Below are 19,422 nucleotides of genomic sequence, written 5' to 3' on the forward strand. Positions count from 1 at the left end.
TCATAACTGATTATAATTAGATGCTACCAATTATTAATGAAAGAAATCTCTTTCTGGACAGAAAAATCACTCTGACCAATTGTCATCAAACGTGTGATTCAAATTATAATATGGAAAATACAGGAATATATTCCTGAAACCATAAGAAAATATTCCAAGTGATTGCCTCCAACTGAGCAGCACTGGATCCACACAAAGACAGTGGAAGTTTCAATGCTTTATAAAAAAAAAGGTTGACCCCTCAAACCAAGTGTCAGGAAGAAATTAAGTAGTCCAGCCATTACCCCCCAAAATCTAGAGTTCAGTGGCTGGAATGGAGGTGTTGGTGTTGGAGTCCATGACCACAAACGCTATAAAACTGGATTCCATTGGAGATGGAAAAAGAAGCCAATGATTTAAAACATTAAAGCATCTGGCCAATCTGCAAAGCACTGCATGCAGTGTGAATACTAACTCTGATGAAGACTCAAAAAACACAAGGGGCTATTCTAGGATCAGATCTTTAGGGGTGCTCAGCCCCTAATGAGCAGCTGACAGTGAATCTCGTCCCAAAAAATGGGCCTACCAAGTTACTTTTTAAAGATTTCAGAATACTATATCTCTACAACTTTGACATAGATGTGAGTTGTTTATCTCCAAGTGCTAACCTATTTGGCTTGTGTAGAGTTTTGACATAATGAGCCAAATTCTGCAAAAAGTGTGCAAGCAATAGGAAGAAACTGTATTTCACTACTGTATAAATTATTTTGAATGGTGTTAGGGACACCACTAACAATTGTGGTGGTCTATATCACCAAGATATCATATCATATCCCCCAGTAAATAGCCTCTGAGTGACTGTCATCAGCAATTGTAGCAAACAGGCATTGTATAAAACTAGTTAAACAATTAGGTTGATGCACAAGAGACAGACCTTTAGGGTTAGCACTTCGGACCTGTAACAGGAGGGTTGCCGGTTCGAACCCCGACCAGTAGGCACGGCTGAAGTGCCCTTGAGCAAGGCACCTAACCCCTCACTGCTCCCCCGAAGCCGCTGTTGATGCAGGCAGGCAGCTCACTGCGCCGGGATTAATGTGTGCTTCACCTCACTGTGTGTACACTGTGTGCTGTGTGTTTCACTAATTCACGGATTGGGATAAATGCAGATACCAAATTTCCCTCACGGGATCATAAGAGTATATACTGTATACTTACATACTATACTTATACTTACTATACTAACATTAAATCAACAAACTCAGTTAGCACATCGGAACGTCTGTCTGGGCAAAAAGCCCTATGAGCTATGCCTTCATAATAACAACAACAGTAACAATCTGCAATCAGTCTGTATCCATCCATAAAGGAGCCACCTTTGTGTTGCTCTTTGCATGCATGGATCCAAGAGGTCTCGGGCAGGTGAGGATTAGAGTAAGAGGTACAGAGGGGCCCGAGGAAGAGGCGTGGAGGGCTGTAGTAGGAAGAGCACATATTTCAGATGAAATTCAGGCAACTAGTTGACCATGTCATCAACCAGCCTATTTCCCCTTCCAGAATTCTTCAGTGCTTTGAGGTGGACAGTGTATGATCATCAGGCCTATGACCAGGACGCAATGATAGCTGCTGCCCAGGACATTAGTGCTGAAGATTTCTAAGGTAGATAAGACATTCAAAGAGGTTTTTCCCCTGATGTGATGTGGATGAGAATATGTGGCCTAATCGTCATGACAGAGTGGACTGAATATTTACTGTACTCTATAGTACCTTCATATTATTTGAATGTTTTTCTTACTCTATTGTAGTATATTCCTAACTGATTCTGTAATGTGTAGAGTATTTCAGTTTACTGAAAAGAATGCCAAAAGAATGAAAGAATCAATATATTTTGTTTCAAAGTGTTTATAATTTGGGTTTTATAGTAATTCTTTACAAGGGGTTTCATTTGGCACAGGTACACAGGCGTGTAAGCACAAAATACAAACAAGGATGCACCGGTTCAAATTGATAGCTGTTTTGTATTGTCAATTGTGTAATGATTGGTTGGGAAAATGTAGTAATTTGGCCTCAAGTTGTTTTGTTTTGTTTTGTAAAGATTAGTTTCTGTTGGATGTTTTAAATGTTTTGATGAGGTAAGAGCCTTTTGTCAACAAATTCTGTCATTTTGGCCAGAGTGTCTCAGTGTAGGCATAAGACAACGTGATTTCAACGTTGTCAGAAGCTGTAAACAAATCGAGAAAAGCTATAATAGATCTATTGTGCCTTCAGTAAGCAAATATAAAAATAAGATTTGATGGTTGGTATTTCAGGACGATCTGAATTCCTTTCTACTTTCATTCATGTCTATCCTTTAACTCATCCGCTTTATGAAAAACATCAATGCTCAGTCTGAACAGGTCACACAGTCAATAATCCAGACAGCAGGGTATCAGCCGCTCTAGTGTGACACACACTGTTGAAATCAAATAGCTTGTTATGCCCTCCAACAAATAGTTACAAGAACAGCTATCTCTGTTCCAGAGAGCTTATTGCATTTGCAAAACAACTCAAAATGAACTCTGGTAAAGATAAGACCAAAAAAAAAAAATGTCGCAACAAATTACACCCACTTACAACAAATATTGACTGCAATTACTTTATTCCAGGTAAAGTGATCTTTTTAATGAACTATACACAGTATATTTTGAGAGGTCAACCGTTTGTTGTGGTGACACCAAATCAAATGGCATATCAAAAAAGCTACTTGGTCCAAAACAAATGTACCATAGAAAGATAATTTACATTAAAATGCAATAGTCTAAACAAGATAAAAGTTTGTATACAGAAAGTATGTTGGTCACCAATAGGAGGTGGACAGAGTGATCATCAGCCCAGGATGCGAGCTGCACACAAAAAGGTCTCACATCAAAAACTGACCTGACTAAATGCAAAGTAGCCTAATCAGTAGCACACACAATTTCTGATATTTTTAAGCCAATCAATGTGAAGCTTGGTGTCAATTTAAACAATACTACGGTATAGACATAGACCTAGACCTACACCAATTCCAATTGACCTCACTAACAAATACATCATTACTCTTCGACTGCAGTTAAAGTCACACCAACCCAATGTATTGCATTGGTAATATCAAGACTTATCACACAAGAAGTTTTCAATTAAGAGATTTCAGTTTGTTTCCCTTAGCCTAGAAATCTAGACGCACCCTAGCGGCAGCAAATGTAATTTACTGCCTGGGCTAACCTTCCCTTTGAAAGGTATAGCTATTTGTTGATTCTGCATGTTCGATTTTACAGTGTTTATCATGTCATCTAAATTCTGTTCTGTACCTGTACACAACTGTGCTGAATAATGTCAAAATGTTTACTGTGTAACTGACCAAACCTTATTTGGGACATTGAATAGTATCTGTTCAAGCAATGGATAAGGTGAAATGCTGAAAGTGGAGGACCTCTAACTTTTTGAAGTAGCAACAAGACCCCCAACAACTGGCAGCTGCGAGGAGTTTCCAGATGGGATGAGGCCAGTGGGTTCAGCCAGGGGCGAGGAGCTGTGCCACTGCTTCCTACAGCCTGGTGTGAAAATGTCAGGCTTTCTGTAAAAACTGCACTGCACAGTAAAGGTCAGTGTCCTCTAGCCTGAGATGAGATGGCATATGTTCTACTCACATTTTGTCATTCCAGCCATATCTGAAAAAAAAAAAACACATACAGTGGAGTGGAACTATATTTCTCAGGACCAGTGATATGCATAAAACAATTAACACATCAACATATCTGTCTGATTTAGAATACAACCTACCTTTGTTCAATTTGTTATCCTTTGTCAGGGATGGGCAAAAATACATCAAAATGTATTTTAAAAAGTACCCTGATTTTAAGTGTATCAAATAAACTACAAAATACAGTAACCACGCCATGTATCAAAATAAAATACTGTATTTTTGTATTCTGAAAATATTAAAAATACTAGGAAGCATGAAATCACTTAGCAAACTTTCCATATCTGTCTATTTAATCTATTCCTTCATCAGTACACTGACTCTGTTATGTGGACAGTGTTTGAGAGCAACAGCTTTTCTCTGCCTACGAGACATGCCACAAACCTGCAAACAGTCAATATCTCAACTGTGCCTGTTACATCTCATAGCCTATAATACTGTATCAGATATCTGCTCAAAACGTCACAACTTAACCTGTCAAGTGGAAACAAGACTCTGATATTGTTAATGTATGCCCAGATTGCTTGATGCATTGGGTAACGCTGTTGATCAGGAAGGATCATGACCCTTTTAGTTGGTTGTACTAAATGGTGCTATATTGATGACAGGGGCATACATATGAATTGTTCATTGTGTTGCTTAAGGTGATACATGGGGCAACTTTTTGAGCAATGTTGCAGGCCGGTTCTATTCCAATTGGATGATTAAAGTTCTAAAGAAACTGATCATTAAAGTTATCAAGAAACTTGAGCTTGGTGTGAGACCGAGGATCTTGCACTGGATCTTCTTTCTAAATCTGAATCAGAGGCTACATTCATTGTTTTACACCTTTATGATGTCATCAGATCACCAAAATAGGCTATTGGTTTTACCAAAAACATTTGGCAGTATGAAAGAAATACAAAAATAGTTTTTTTTGATGATACCATTTTCTTCAACCCAATAAAATGGGTAGCCCAGTACAATGCCCTGGTAGCTCAGGGCATTCTTTTGTCAGCAAAAGAGCTGTCATCAAAATTGCGATTTTTCTCTGCTGTTGCCTCAGTGACAGGGAGTTAAGCCACCAGCAGCACATGCCACAGAGAACCACCAGACAGGAATTATCCCAACTTCTCTACTTTCTCATTTGGTCCAGACTGCTGTTTAAAGAGACCTTGGTGAGGGAATGGTGTCTGTTGTTTTGCTAGGCTTCAGTTGTGTATTGTGAATGCATAATGTAACCAACTTTGCCCAGTAATAAAAGTAATTATGTAAGAAGATTAACACCCAGAGTTTGACGGATAATGAATTGTGTTTCCTGCAAACATGTGTGTTGATTCCAAGCTCGTGGTGTTCCTGTGCAGATGACTTTGACCCGACCTCGACTCCTCTCAACAAACACCGGATGAGGCTGACACATTCTCTGGAAGGGGATTGAACAGCCAGCAGCACTACACTCCAATCATTGATAAAGCTAATCCCCCCACCATTACCCCACCCCACCCCCACCCAGGCTGACTGGTCCGGCATCGCTGTGCGAACAGGAGGAAAACAGACCTGAGAGTGCAATCAAGCCACTGATAAACGCCGCTGTGTCTTTCACATGGGAACGCATAAAAAAGTGAGAGCCCTTGAATAGATAAGGTGTGGGGTCAAGTGTCCCTCAGTGTGAGATGGGAGAGGGCGGTGTCCAAGAGACCACAGCCAAAGTTGGTCTGTTTTCTCTGATAGAGGGTTAACGCAGTATCACATTTACACTGGTGGTGTTTGTTTACCTCAGGCTTAGAGTAGGAGGAAAAGAATATGTGGTGCTCTACGTTGTGGTGGTAACAGCAAGTGTCCTCAAGTTTATTTCAATTAAAACATCCACTGAAAGGATTGATGACCAAGATTTAAATATTGTTCTAACAGCAGACTGTTGTGGTCATTTAGAGATCACATACAGCACAAATAAATTTAAAAAAATAAAATATATAAATTGTCTTTTCGGCACATTTTGTGATTGCAAATCCTTTTCCTTCCACAAGAGGGCATAACAATAGTGGGTCACTGGGTCCACAGGTGGAGCTGTCCCACAGATTTGGACAGATATTTTATGAATTACAGGTTGTTGGCTGCCAGGCAGTGTTATAAGATGACCCTTTGCATCACGGAGTGAATAATCACTGCTTTGTATCAGCCAAGATGTTCTCTGGAGGGGGGTTTAGAGATCCTCTCATTGGCTTAATAACGTTGGTCATCACACCGTACGCAGAATAATATTTTAATATTTGGCCACAGCCTTTCCATGGTTGAGTCATAACTACCAGCTATTTTGAACAACAGATATGCAGCCCAACCAACCTAACTGGTGCTGTAGGGTATTCTACTTATCATGACAGGATGAGATTGTATTGTGTCAGACTCAGTTTTGCTTCCATTGGCTTACCACTGGGCTGTTCTTTATCCTGTTTCCATATAGCCTACAGTTAAATGTATTGACAGGTGGTAAGCTATACTCAACTGGCTATACTTGAATTTGACAGTTCTCAGTCATGATGAGGCTATGAGGAGTTATGATGTAGTTATTGATGATTTTTGTCTGTCTGTATATAAAATGATGATTTTTTGATGATTTTTATCTATCTGTATATAAAAATATGGCCTCATACAGATGTGTTACAGAACAGTTACCATTGAGCTTTATATTTGAGACATACATTAATTGTTTGTTGCCTGTCAGAATAGATTGATTTGAGTTGATTACTTTAAAGGCGATCATGAAATGTGTCCGAATTGTTATATTGGTAATGATCAATCAAGACAAAACTATGAATAGGCTACAATTACTTATCATGGCTTGCAAAATAACTTTCTTACTATTTCATCATCTCACAATTATATAACAATGAAATGCTTTACTTTTTCCCCCCTCCAAACTGAACATGGTAGTAGTGAATACATGCCTGTTTTCCTATTTGTTTGACACACAGGATGCAGCACACCTGATGCCAACATCTATAACGGATGGTGCTGAGTGCTGGAACACGACAACAAGTCAACAGCCTATAGCACACACTGGGCACTGTGCCTGTCATGTCTGACATGTCTGCTGGCTTTCTGTTTTACCCTGAACGTCTGCCATCAAATGCCTTCTGTACTCTGCTAACAAACATGTATGGGAAATCAGCTTCTGCATTTGCTTCCCGGTTAGCAGGGTTTATTATAGATGTTTATTTCAATGGAACTACGACGATGATATTTATATGTTATGCTATAGATGAACAGAAAAGTTGACTGCTTACAAGTCTAAACGTCTAAGTCTAAGACATGTGAATCTATTGTTCCACTGACAGTCCCCCCTTTCTCTCTGTTGATGGCACAGCCCCTGCTGCATCAACGAGAACATGAAGTGCTTAAGGGTACATTTCCAACCTCAGGAGCAGTTTAAGGAGGATAATCTCGGAACGTTTTGTCTGCAAGTGTATTTTAGTTGATGAGCCTCGTCTGTGACAGACCCTGAGGCACAGTTCATTGTGACATTAAAGACAGCTTCCTGTCCCTCTTGCTACCTAATTCTAGAAAAGAAAAATAAAGTTTAAAAATTGAAGATATCAGTACTCAGCAAGAGAGACTAATTTATTGCATGACCTTTATTAAATCAGATGCAGCCTAGATGGCAAATCCTCTCAACTAGCACTTCCTGATTGATTGATTATTTGATTTGAGGGGAAATCACTTTCAGCCTGTCCAGTACAGAAGTGGGGTCAATTACTTGACTCAAGATTTATCTGATTGAATATGCATTCTTTTCCTAATGGGAGCATAACACCTAGAATTACAGAATTACCTTATGCAAATCATCAGTCTCAGCTCAGCTTTTGTAAAATGTTTCAGCAATGTGTTTCAGCCTTATTCCAATAGGGCATGATGCAGACTACTGCACATTTATAGCCCTATACAGTGCCATCTATTGTGCATAAGATGAACTGTACATCTGCAGTACATCTATTTGAATTCTGAGAAATTCCTCGACTCTTTTCTCTTTTCACACATTTTTCATGCAAGTGCACTCAAGTGACTCTTGCTGTCCTTTGTCTCATTTTCTGTTTTGTTGTTATGCTTTATTGAAATAGGTAGACATTAAATATGTAGATACATGTTTAAACAATTTTAGATTTCAGAAATGCTAGCCTATAACAAAATCAATAGTGCATTATAAAAATAAAGGGCATTTTGTGTCTCAAGCTTCAATGTTGTGTTAAAGAGGACACAGGAGTGGAATAATGAGTAGAGTCTTCATTACATTACATTCAATAGAATCTTGACACTTGTACAGTATGTGAATATTGGAGAAATAATCACACATTGCTCTGCAAGACATGATGTAAAACAACAACGAAAAACATTAGTTGATAGCCTAAATATATAAATATCATGTCCTGTTAAGGATCACAACAGCACATATTTCCCTTGCCTCAGCCCTTCGAAGGCAAGGTAGGCAGATAGCAAGGTGACATTGATATGATGTTGATTTTCCATCCAAATCATCATTTTGGTTGAGATTGAAATCTCAATGATAAATAGACATTGAATCAGCATTACAATCCTGACAAAAACCCGACAGTGCATGAATATCGATAAGAGAGATATCGAAACAACATTGGTTTATAGTTTATTATTCTAACACTATCTTCAGCCTGGCATTTTGACAGCAAACTCAACAAACATATAGAATATATATTCTATGATTATTCTAAAGTTTCAATTATAAGTAGCCTTCAGTTTCAGTTGAACATATTTATCTAACACTGTCTATCTCTTTTTCTTCTGTTTCTGTTAGGTGCCACTTCACTCTGCTACTGGATGGTGGAGGAGGGCTGACTGCGAACTGGGTGGTCTATGAATGCTATGCTGAATGGATGGCAGGGAAGCACAACACACGTGAATTTCTAAATGAAGAAGAGTTAATAAATGCACTTGAATTTCAAACTGATCAGTTGTCAATGGTTATTTGTGCACGATTGTGTAGCCTAAACCAGCCTAGGCCTAGTCAAATTTATCCTGGCTGTATATAAAGCAGGATGTGAATTTCTCAATATTTTTCCAGATTAAAAGTGGTTTACTGAGGTTTAATATCAATTGAAATACCATTGAAATCGCATTGATCTTTAGTTTGGTTGTAATTTCAACTTTGTTTCAATATTCCTTTTAATTAAAATACCATTGAAATTCCGTTGATCTGTAGTTGGAATTTCAACATTGCTTCAATATTAATAGAGGGTGCAAAATGGATCAATGTTGAAGTGCGACATTGACTCAATGATTTTAACGTTGACAAAATAATGTTGATTTAACATAGATTCAATGAGTAATTGCTATCTGAGATCTCTGCTCAATAGAAAAATAGTGAAAGATTTTTAATAAACTAAACAGATCTGAATAAAAAATAAAACTTAATTTAGTAGGCTAAATGTTCATCTGGAAATAGGCTAGTAAATGAGTGGGCCTGTTGCATTTAGGCTAACCAAAGATTGGGAAACCCACTTGACCTGACAAAGCCTATCAATGAACATTTTTGCCAGTCGAGCACACAGAAATGGCTTATATACTCCAATCCGTGTTTTTAAATGGTCTCCTAGGAGAATCCGCTCCATATTTTCCACCATCCCACGTATCTAGTCCAGCTGACTGGCAGTAGGCTACTTGTTTACTGAGGGGAGAGACAGAGAGGGGGAACCTGAGAGAGAGGAACCTCTGACGGGTCGAGCGAAGTTTTCGCTTCTTTTCGGCTATCCTCACGCCAATAAGTTTGTTTACTTAGCCATCCTGAATCCTGCAAACAAGACATTTAACGTGTGTTGATCGTCAAACCAAAAGCCTCGTTTGTTTCAGATTAGCTGGGGCTATTTGCTGATCCGAGGAATCGGAGGGCTACAGCGTGGAGTTTTAACACTTGAAAGCATTGTGGTGGAAGCTGCTGCTCCTCCGTGGAGGCTACCCTTTTTCGAGGGGTGCAGTTTGTCTAGCCAAGGCTAAATTACGTTTTGATAGTTGTTTTCGTCTATCACGCCGGAGCAGACGGCTTTTTGCGGATTTATATGAACGTCGATTCATACTGAAGGGAAACTCGTCGCGGTTTTCCTGTACGCGTGCTCTAGAGGGGATCTTGGAATGTATTCATTTTCCCATTCGCATTTCTTCAAGGGCGAACTTCTGGTGATAGAACGAAGAGGGAGAAGACTTGGCAGTGCATGAAACACAGCGACCTGTGGATTAAAGCCAGCTCGGCCAACCCTTCTTGGGTCAATATTTGTGTCCAGCAGGACAGTGTTGTTGTGGAACCAGGACATAATTCTATGTGGTTGATCAATTAGATCGTCACATTGCATCATTAGACGTGAAGATAGTAGACAATATTTAACTGTCCAATTTTATTTCAACTGGAATTTTCTAACTGGTACCTCATCATTCATGGTATTAGCAGCTCCCAAATAGTACCCCTTTGGGTACCTCCTTACTAGCGGTGTGGGATTTCTTTTCGAAACGAGGGACTTCGGGAACTTAAGCCGATGTGGAATATGCCCAATGACTATTTACAATGAAGATTTTCGTTTGCATATTTTTGGTCAGAACCCAAGATCACGTCATTTAGGCTAATGTTCAATTCATTTTGGGGCGCAGAACAAAGTTGGACAACTAGACGTTTTGGATTTACAATCAACCACGTTGGACCCCTGGTCCTCCGGGGGACTTTGTAAAGTTTTGAATAGCCTATATATTTTTTTCTAAGTGATATCTATATATATATTTTTCACTTTTATCTTTTTGATATCTTTGTCAACTGAGACGCTGATCATTATATTAGGCTAACTAATAGCCTATCCTGCACGGATTTTGAGTTCAGAAAAGCAGTTTTACCGTCACGATGCGTCTGGAAATGTCAGCGGTCATTTTGGTAACTTTTGTCTACGTCTTGAGCCACTGTGGGTCAATACATGGAGAGAGTAAGTATGCCTGTTAATAACTTTTAATAACTGTACCCCATAATAATTACATTGCAATAGGCTATTCAAACATGTGAACAGGTTATACCATATGACAGGTTATCTTATTGATTGCTTCTGGAAAATGGTAGGCTATTTATTTATTTGCTTATCTTAATAGTAGAGTATCACCTACTACAATTTACATTTCTGAGTTGCGCTAGCCTTTTTTTCCCAACTCTTGACCTTTTGGTATCGTAGTAAAGCATTACAAACAGCATGCATTTAGGAAGGCATACATAAGAGAAAAAATGAATAGGGAGCTTGCTCCCCACCCCTCGACTTTTCAGATATGTTTTTTTGTGAAGTTGCAGATAAGTCCCCCGCCCCCCTCTTAAAAACATTACGGAGGCCTGGTACTGTACGTGAGCCTGCAGCCAGATTAGCTCTCGTCACCGGACTCGGGTGGCCTGTTGCAGCGAATCTAAACTGGAAGTCGCAGGATTTGCTCGCACGGCTAGGCCTCTTCCTGCGGCGACTTTTGCAACACTCCTCACGTTGTATTGGAAACGTAAACAAATTTAGCCAACGTTAAGAAGATTCCGAGATCCCATAAGTGGTGGATTAGCCTATATACTACCAATGCCGTACTGGTGCCCTGTCTTTTCTTGTGGTCGGCTTTATAAACCCGATCTGAAACCAAAGCGTGGCGTTTAGATAAATTATTTGAAATTGCAAGCTGATTGTATTCCAAGTCATGACGCATGGGAGACGATATGACTGGGACAGTTGTAGAATAGGCAAAGGTTACATCGCGATTTCTTTCAGCAAACTAGAATATCAAGCGTTGTTGTTGCAAATCAGACGTTAAGATAGCCTACACTGTGAAGACATCATTGCACGTTACCCTATTGTCTTTGCCCCATTACAAATGCACCGTTATGAGACTCATGTTATTAGAAGCCTAGTATGTGCACATTTTATCTCATAATAAAAAAAAATATAGGGCCTACTAATTCATGTATGTACATTCAGTAACGAAAATCTTGAGACATTCACGAACCCCTGGTTTATAGTTTTGGGACGCTGAAATTTAGATAATATTGCAGCCCAGGGTGTTTACCAAGCTTTTGTTCAATTATATCCACTGTAGTAAAATTATCAATATAGGGGGCTATTTACATTTCAGTTGCTTTGGATTCTGACTAATCACATTAATGTAGGTGCGGTAAGACAGCAGGCCTAACTGAACATTTTTAACATTGATTTCAAATTAATTCAAATAACTAATTAAGTTGTATCTATTTGCATAGCCTAGGTAGCCTGGCGTTTGTAAGGTGTGTCATTATTGGGAAACCGGAACATGAGTGGAGTAGGAGGAAGTTTGTTTTCATCTAATGATCACACATGCTTGAACTCACACACTTCCCTGTTTACAGATGAATATCTGACTTTCTGAATTTTGCCATGAGCTGTAGAATGTAGTGTAAGCTAGAAATTATTTTTGCATAGCGACAAAGTAGGATCTATCATGTACCATCGTTGATCATTCTTTCATAATAACACAGCACAGCTAAAGTTTCATTCAGATTCAGTCACTATGACTGAGAATTTCACCAAAACAACTCAACACATGTATGAGAGTGAATGAATCCATATGCTACAATAGAAAACTACCAATTCCTTCTCTTTCTATAGGGGTTAAACATTTGTCCACCTGCTGCATTAGAACTTCGGCTTAGTTTACTTCTCTAAGTGATTTCTGTGCTATGACATGAGCCTGTTTCTTTGACTGCATTTCAACCGCACTAAAGGGGGTCATGCCATTCTCCATACGTAGCAAACTGCATGCCAGTTGCTCTCGTGTTTGAAATATTCTTTGGGAAATATTTTGCGATGAGTTCCACGCCTTACTTGGCATTCCTTACCGATAAGAGATCAATTAAGAACCTGTAGGGTTGTTTTTGTATCTCACCGTCAAGTTTGCTTTAACATGACTGGATTCCTGATATAGATACTCTTGTATGACATGCACTTGAGTCATAGCCTGTTTGGAGCCTCAAGGAAATGTTTTAAAGTCCTCCTCATTCAGCAAGCAGATGTGCTACAAACACCACCGACTGCTTAACGAGACAGTTACGAACATGTTTGAGGACCTGTGTGAAAGCATTCATGCTCATAAAAATAAAGTGTAGCCAGATTTGGTGAAATCCTTTTTTGGTTCTATTCAGTAATTCCTGTTGTTTTTCCATCTGATATAATAAACCAGGCAAAGAAAAAAAAAAAGGCAATGTATTAATGAACATTGTCAGTGCAAAAAAAAAGGCAATGTATTAATGAACATTGTCAGTGCAAAGTGCCTTGTTACATTTCATATTACACACATATTTTGGAATGGGGCCACTAGCTTGTGTTGTGAACGGCTCTGTTTGGGATCCTCAGGCACTTACCAGATCACAGTGGCATTCTTCCCATCAGGCTTTGCGTGTGGAATGTGTTTGAAGTGGCCCACCCTGTAGGTACTCTTGCAGTTGGGGTAGAGGGTGGTGGTGGGGGGGGGGTAAGATCAGCTCACTGTCTCACTGCATGGCTCTTGAGTGACCCTTCTGTCTCCCAGGTCACGCATCTCCTCATTTGCTATTTGGCATGTGAACACCAAGTTCTCCTGGAGTCTCAGAGGTGGCCTTTATCACCCCGCACAGCTTTTTTGTTTTGTTTTTTTTTTTTTTTCCATCCATGCTTCTTTGTAGAGTGAGGTTGATCTTCAAGCTGTGTGTGTGGCGGTGTGAGCGTGTGTAGAATAAGCAAACTCCAACTCTAAAAGGAGGAGCCTTTTAAATTGTGTTGATGTGAACTAAATGGTCGTTCCTCAAGTGAAGAGGTGAATGATTCACATGGAGTAGCTCCCAAATGTGATGTGTGTAAAGGCAGACCTGGCTGCTTGACAGATAGTCACAGCATGTGTCAGCCAACCATTTTTGTTTAATCTGGCTCGAAGTTAAGAAGTAAGTGTTGTGGAAAACTGTTGAATGCATTGAGGTCATTCTCCTAGGACAGCTGTTGCTTGTGAACAGTTGAACCATGTGTTGAGATGCTCAGAGTATGCTAGTATCTACTGGCTTCTTAAGAATGACCGTAGATGTCTGACCATGTTTGGTTCCATTCCACTGGGTGCCAAAGGAAGTTTGGTTTCTCTTAGTGTTCAGTGAAATACAGACATTGTAAGACATTGTAGACATTGTAAACAAATTACTTTCTGTTTTGTGGTTTGCCAATGCATGTCAGTCACAACCACTTACATTTCATTTTAGAGACCTCTTAATGCCATGTTTTGGTATTAGGGATTCCATTGTAGTATTCAGTTGACAAAGTTGAACTGTTTTTACCCATATCTTAACAATGTAGTCTGGGAATTCAACTACCTCTGAATTTTGTTCACATTTCAAATTTAGTTTGTTTACAAGGACCTATCGCCTCTGTAGCACTTTAACCTCCCAGAGTCAGTATCCCAACATTTGCTTAACAGAATGTAATGGTGTGAGAGGTGGAATCTGATGTTTTGTCTCTTGCCAGTGCTTTGTCCGGATGTTTCAAAATCAGTATTTATGTGATTCACACTTCTTTGCACAGGTGCATGTTTAATGATTCTGACGGTTACTTAATTTCTCAAACTATCAAAATATATCTCCCCAGATGAGGTAATTTAGAAAGTGCTATTGCTGGGCTGTTACAGCACAACTGAACCATTTGATTTTGATGGGCTTGTTGCTGTTTGGATCAGTCCTATTTTAACGGTCAGTGACCTAATGCCAAAAGTCCCACCTTAAGCCGTGTTGGTAATGCTGGGATCAGTTGTGGCTGTGTTGGAAGCTCTTGTGGCCAACGTAACAGTGGTAATAATGGTGAGGGGTTTGTCTGCAGCATGTCTGTGTGCGTACTTGTGCATGCGTTATGGAGGCCTGCCGGTCCAAGCTCCAGTGGCTGATGGGTTAAATGTATTTTAAGGACTGTCATATGACCGAAAACCTGACCTTTGACTCATAGCCCACTTTGAGTTGTTAATCACCACTTGCTGGTTGAGCTGTGTACAGGAGAGGTCCTCGCAAGCGAGGCAGGATTGATAGGCGCAGTAAAATGTTGGGAGACATTAACGCGGAAACGAATGAACAAACGACTGGACGGAACCGGTCATAAAAATTCATGTCGTTTGTATTTTGTCTGTTGGAGGGCTAAATGGAGTGCTGTGGGGTGGAATAAACAGCTCTGTGTGGGGCTAGTCATCATCAGGGGTCCTGACGGCACTCCCAGCAGGCTGTGGCTGTGGTAGTGGTGCTGATTGGGGCCAAAATTAATACGGCCTCATTAGCATGTGTCTCTCTTCCCTCTCTCCGGACAGCAAACCTCTGCACTGCTGTAGGTTTGGGTTTGGAAGCCGTTACCAGACCTGCGAGAGCATAAAATCTGTGTGATGCTCAGCCCTATTCTGGCAGTAAACCTTTCAGCAAGGTTAAAGGGGTGGCTGTAATTTGTTTCATCTTGTGGTAAGGAGTAAAGATGGAGTTTATTTCTCCCGGCCATTTATCAGTCGTTATTTTGAAGGAAAGTAAAGTAGTAGAAAGTAAAGGAAAGTGTTGCCAACCGTTACAGCCCATTTTCAAGTGAAGATGTGCATTTTGTACTGTATAATTAATAGTATTTTGGTAAGAAGCAGTGACAGTAAACAATGTGATTTTTTATGTAATGACCAAAGTGTCACAGAAAATAATAAATCTGTAAAAGAAAACCCTCTTAATTTGAAGGACTCAAAATGATGAATTGTTCTTGTTCTTGCTTTACCTCTGAGAGGTGTCATGTAGAGCCTCTTCTTGAGGCACGGTTGAGCTTCCATCCATCGATGACTGGCTGGTGGCTCTTGGCTGTAAGGATTGTCTGTCTGTGTATTTTTAGCTCCCAACAGAGGGGAGCTGAGACACAAAGGCGCACCCCCACCCCCCAACCCCATACCCCCCGCGCCACACACACCACCGCCCCAACTCTCCTCCAGCATCCTCCCTTCACACCCCGCCGCGTCGCCTGGCCGCCGGTCAGCATGGCCACTGGCGCTGGTGCCGCACGTAGCCGTGTGAGGTCAGGGAGTTCGGCGTTGTCTTTTTTTTTTTTTTTGCGTGTGTGTTTTTTGTTTGCCGAACCACAGATGTTTGCACGGGCACATAAAATCCCTGCTTCCCTTGTAATGGCAGACAGTGTCCACTCTTCAGTGGCCTGGCCAATCCCTCGCTATGCCAGGCAGGTTTTTTTTCATCCTGTTTGTTCCTCGGCTCCGAAGGTGCGAACAGCACCCGTTCCATATCCCATCTCCACTCCTCTCAGCTCCTACTGTGATGTTCAGTCTGACACTTGGATCCCGTCACTCAAGCACGGTATCTAATAAAGCTACCAGCGGTCCTTTGCTTTTCTGAAAGAAATCCAAGAGCTGTTGAGCAAAAGTGCTCTTGGGGTTTTTTTTTTTCATACAATGCAATGAGTGGCTGGAGAGTTGTTCAGGCCTGAAGAACCTTTTGTCTTGCTTCAACCTCAAAGGGACTTGCTTGCTCCCTGGATGTCTGTGCAAAGATGTTAAAACTCTGTGGGTTTCAAAAAAGAAAATCAGGAAAGAAGACTTTATCAGATTTAATAAAATGTCTCCAACCACAAAAGCAAAGTCAATTAAAAATAGTGCCTACATTGTCATGGTTTTTACAGTTTTCCCTATAAATCATTCTTCATGTATTGTCTTTATCAATCAGAGTTCTTAATGCATTTTAATAACCCTGAAGCCGCTGGGTTGACAGTCGTAGTGCTGCTGCGGTGTGCTCTCGGGGCTGCAGACAGTGTGGCTTCAGCTCTTTCCTGTGTGTGTGGCGCTGGCCAGCTCCCGGCGGCAGCGCCGGCCCGGGCGGCCGTCTCGCTCAGCACAGGGGAGTGTGTTCAGTGGCAGTCTTCAGAAAAACGAGCCCAAACACCACCGCGTGCCAGCCAGCCGGCCAGCCCAAGCCACAGGTCCCTGTTGGGCTTGGCGTCTGACCAGTGGGGGTGAATTTATCCACGGTTTACAGCGCTGTCGCACCAAACACTAAAGGTATTGTTAATAGAAAAGTCCACTTGTGCATAGCCACTTATTTATTTATTTGGGCTTGTCCGGGTGCCCTCTCTCTCTCTACACACCATGCGTTAAATCTCCATGTTCATGTAAAAGCTTGACAAGTTAGAGCTTGTTGTTTAACGTCAACACCAATTTGACGGGGCACAGATGAGGAGAGGGCCGATGAGGTGTAGCATTTCCCTCTCCTGCTCCCAGGCTGGCCTGCTACTGCTGCTGCTTCTGTGAAGGAAAGGGAGGGCTGCTGCTGTGCATCACGTACCGTACGTACAGCCTCTTGTTTTGGCTTTTGGTCGGAACTGTCTGGCAGACTGTGAGCTGGAGTGGATCTCAAGTGCAGAAAAAGGAGAAAAGTCAGCGTACGTGCTCACTGTAGATAGGGATTTATGTAGGGCCTCTGGAAATATTTTGTGATTCAGTGTGCAAACATTGCATAATTAGAAATGGAAAACACAACGTGCATCTTGGCAACAGGGTTTGCAATGGAAGAGCAAATATTTTGAAATATTGCTGAACCCCTTAGCTTGGTATTAAATTAAAACCTTATTGCTGTCTGTGTCTGTGAACATAGCCTGCACCACCTGACTGATATGATATGTATGGAATGGTCAGCATCTTCTTATCACAACTAAATGTTAGTGGAAAATGACTCACTTGCTCTCTAGGAAGCTTTAGGAGCAAGGGGGGGAAATGGTCCTTAATTTGTTACACGGAAAACCCCATGTCAAGTCTTAATGTTGTTTGCTTGTCCAAATGGGTTGGCCTCATACACACAGAGATAAGCCAAACTTGCTGCTTATAAGGCACCACCTCACTCAGGTGCTGATGGAGACTGATATGACTGGTGAGCAGGGAGACGTGCAGTGGTAGTGAGCCCTGGCTGGACATTCATGCCAGTAATGGATGGCCACTCGGCACCCACGTCTGCTGGGAAGATGAGCTGGTTTCTCCTCTGCCCTCCCCCGAGAGTTGTTTTTGCAATTCCGCACATGCTCCACCTCATCCTATAGGTATTTACCAAGTTAGTGTCAACAGTGAATGCGGTAACAGATACAGCATTCACTGTTGACACATGTTCTTTGCATCTGACAAGCAACTTGGATTGAATCGAAGCAGTTCACTGAAGTGCTGACGGCCATTTAGTGCTGAGGTTTTTCTACCTGACAGAAGCGACTTTTGTAACAACTTAATGTGGTCTCATAGTGAAGTGTAATGACTGTCAGCACGGGCCCTGGCTCTCTTTAATGATGTCAGTGGAGGGATGCGCTTTGGAAGGTGGTTGTCTCTCCCAGCCGAGCACATGGCTTTTTAGTGGCACGTTTCTGACAAAAAGAACCGTTGACTTCCATCGAGAACTGTGCAGATTAACAGTTCAAGTGTTCCCTAAACCTTGGACTAGTGTTGTCAGGATATGAAAAGATGCAAAAGAACATGATCATTTTAAAAATTATAGTAAAACGATAGTAATACAATTAGGTATTGTGATATTTTTTATGCTGTAAATGAAAATGTTCTCATTCCAGCTATGGGGGAGCGTAGCGAGCTCCACCCATCTGGTCTGTAAAAATGTTGTGCGAAATTGCCAAATAGTCAAGATGCCAGTACCCATCTGTTTTTCAATTGATGTACTCGGGAGCAGAATACCTCTGGTTTCTGAGGCCGAGTCCGGCGGCGGCCCTGGGGGAGGCTGCAGCTGCTCTGTGGCCGGCTGGAAGGGAGCGCAGGGTGGAGGGAAAGGGGAGGAAATGATCTGTGTTCCTAGACAGATTCCTCCGTGTTTGGGCTACTTTGTACTCAAGTTAAAAAAAAAAAAAAAAAAAAGTCATGCGAGATAAAAAAAATTAAAAAAAAGAGCGTCACATGTTCGCCAGCGCTGCCTGGCGTGTCTCGGGAGTGGCGGCTATCAGAGGGCAGAGTAAAACGGCGTCGTCGGTCTGCTCTTCATTAGTGTGCGGCGCTCTGCTCTAGTGTGTGTATATGGACGTGTGTGAGTGTCTTCTGCTGCTAGACTGCTATTTGAGGAATGCTCCTTTCTGGAGTTCTCTCTTTTATTTGTTTGGCTCAGCACCTGGTTTGTGATTTTTTTTCTCTCTCCGTCTTTGTTTAAATATGTTCCAAGGCCCACGTTGTAGTGCAAGTATTAGTAGCTGATTTCTTTACTTCCTGCAAAGAAGAGAAGGAATTTACCCACATAGGCTACATACCCAGAGTCTTTTTCAAGAGAAAGAAAAATCTTAGTCTTGCTTCCTTTGTTGATTCAAAACCTTGTGTAAATTAATTTCTTTATTTTTATCACCAATTTATTAATACAGTAAGCTCTTCCCACCTTTTGCCCAGCAACCAGACTTCGAGCCGATATATTTCCTCCCGCGATTATTCTACCTTTTTCTCTGGAGAAAAAAGAGCGACAACCTATCGTGGCTCCTCGGAGCACGTTGCTCGTGACGAACATGAGCTGGATCTGATGTTACGGGCGGGATTTTGTCAGGTGGCTCCTGGCAGGAGATCCAACAGTGTGGCAGACCTTGAATGTTGCTCTTTTATGCGTGGAGCAATCTGCCATGCCTTGGCTCCTGTCCTGTAACTGGATCCTAATTATAAATAGGCTCGGTTTTGGAGCAGGGTGGCGGAGGCAGTTGCCC

At 41.3% G+C, this 19,422-nt stretch overlaps 1 protein-coding gene across 1 annotated transcript in view; it reads left to right on the top strand.

Annotated features, from left to right (window-relative positions):
• Positions 1-9,379: 9,379 nt before the first annotated feature.
• Positions 9,380-19,422, top strand: part of insrb (insulin receptor b) — an 83,840-nt gene continuing 73,797 nt past the window's right edge. The window contains 1 exon segment of the mRNA XM_048252487.1: positions 9,380-10,662. The gene's annotated coding sequence lies outside the window, so the exon portion shown is untranslated.

Source organism: Alosa alosa, chromosome 9 (assembly GCF_017589495.1).
Source record: "Alosa alosa isolate M-15738 ecotype Scorff River chromosome 9, AALO_Geno_1.1, whole genome shotgun sequence".
NCBI classification, from domain to species: domain Eukaryota; kingdom Metazoa; phylum Chordata; class Actinopteri; order Clupeiformes; family Clupeidae; genus Alosa; species Alosa alosa.